Source organism: Mus pahari, chromosome 6 (genome assembly GCF_900095145.1).
Source record: "Mus pahari chromosome 6, PAHARI_EIJ_v1.1, whole genome shotgun sequence".
In the NCBI taxonomy this organism is placed as follows: Eukaryota; Metazoa; Chordata; class Mammalia; order Rodentia; family Muridae; genus Mus; species Mus pahari.
This window is the reverse complement of record NC_034595.1, coordinates 47,449,441-47,451,841: the sequence shown is the minus strand read 5'-3', so window position 1 is coordinate 47,451,841 and position 2,401 is coordinate 47,449,441.

Here is a 2,401-nt window from a genome sequence, read left to right as displayed (position 1 = left end):
TTGGAACATGGAATTTGGCTTAAAGTGAATCTGTATTACTTGGCCATTATTACTCATACTTATGCCCAGAATAAAATACATCCTGCTCTCTTGCAGTAAATTTTCTGTTTCCTGTGAACAGATATGATGCCTAAATGTGGAACAACCCCAAAATAAACAATTTTCATTGGAGGAGCCAGGTAATAACATGGATCCCCTCTATCCAAACTGTCAGTATTATCTCTTCAGGGATTTTGGTGAGAATATTTTCTGTGGCTCACATCTTCATTGATTTGGTCAACACTCAAAGAAATGTAACTATTTTCAGACTCATACCTCACCAAATATCCCCTGACCTTTTCGTCTCTTTACTTATCTCCAAGGAGAGCACATTCCTTTTCCAAAGTGACAATACTTTGGCTTAGTTTAAGATTAAAAACAAAAGAAAATGAAAGACATTCCTCTATATGCTTAGAAACCATAAAGGTTACTTTCCCACTGGGAAGTTCTCACCTCCTTCTGGATATCTTAGCTTCTCTTTGAAGAACTTTCTTTCTCTTAAATCTCATGTTTATGCTTTCATTTAACCAATTTTTACTATATCAAAAATCAAAAATCTTATTATGGCATAAGGCGGTTCCTGAAGACACTAGAGGAATTCTCCAGGCTACTGTAGATGAAATGTGCAGTTATTGTGTCTCTATACCAACTGTGGTTTCTAGGTGTTCATGCTATAATTCATCTTGAAGCATTATGGATAAGATTACCTGTTCATCACTCAGCTTATTCTCTTGCTAAACATGGCTTGCAAGTTATATTAGTTCCCCCTTAGTGTTGGAAACTATCACTAGCACCAAATGTAGAAATCCCCTAAATTCATCCAAACCCTATTCCTTTGTAGATAAAATAATAGATAATTTTCTAGGGAACATCATCATAAAACTTATTCTCCCAAGAGTCCTAAGCCACTGTCTGGCCTATAAGAGAGTATCCTGTGGTACAGTGAAGGCTGCTTGAGAAATCAGCACATTCTGGATTCAAATCATATTAGGAATATTTGTATCTCCTAAATCATTCAAGGGACATTCTGTTCCTTCCCTTTCCTTGGTGTCTTCTCTGTTTTATGTAAAGTTAATTGCTTAGACAAAGGGGATTCTGCCAGCTTCCCACACCCATGATGTTCTGAGAAATTAGCTGACTCCTATAGCTTTTAAGACCAAAATATGTGAATGTACACTCAATAAATTTTAATTTCATAAAAGGCTAAAGCCCAGTTGTCTTTAGACATTCCAGATGGGCATTAAGATCTTTGCATAATAGAAACTTAGCATAATCTCCCCACATTAATAGTGGATGGAATAATATCTGATCTAGGGAACACTAGGGATGTCTAGAGCAAAACAGAGCTACATAAAATTGGGGATGACCAGAAGCCAAGTAAATATGGGACAGATCATCATTATGTAGTCCAGGGTAGGAGAGAGGTGAGATAGGTATGAGGCAGGAAATGTTAGCTGTCCCATGATCATATGTATCTATTTATTTCCCCTTCTTTCATTTAGATACAAAAGCGGGCATGAGAAATGAGTTTTCACTACAATTGAAAGAATTTTTTTTTTTACCTAAAATACTATTGAGAGTGTTATATTTGTCTGTAGTGACATTTCATTCACAGATAGCTAGCTCTAAAAATAGAAAAGGATGTTGCCTTAACTCTACATAATAAACTCAACCTTTGAATATTTTGCTCAGCCTTACTCATAGCATAAAGAGATAAGTATAGATAAGATTTCTACATGTTTATTATACTGGGCACAAGTAGACTGCACATAATTTTGTCTTGTCTGTCTATGGTAATTATTTCCACGTGTTCTTTTTCTGTCCACAGAAAAAAAGTAAGTGACAGAAACTATGACCACTTCAATTTTTTATTTATTTGCATTCGGTACAAAATCATATTATATATATATATATATATATATATATATATATATATATATATATATATATATATAATTAGGTGGTATATCAAATTAAAAGTATGTGCAAAAGTACATACTTATAAATGTGAGTGTTTGGGTTGTTCATTAAATAGCTTGATAAATGCATACTGTATATAAACATGGGTAGATTAAAGTTCTTAAAACCTACTAAAATGGTATTTTAGAAATACCTAAGTTTCCAAATATTTGGTTTGGGGACTTTTGTTTGTTTTGTTGTTGTTGTTGTTGCTGTTGTTGTTTTTTAAATGTTTCACTAGATATTTTCTTCATTTACATTTCAAATACTATCCCGAATGTACCCTATACCCTCCCCACTCCCCACCCTGCTCCCCAGCCCACTCATTCCCACTTCTTGGCCCTGGCGTTCCCCTGTATGGGGCATATAAATTTTGCAAGACCAAGGGGCCTCTCTTCCCAAC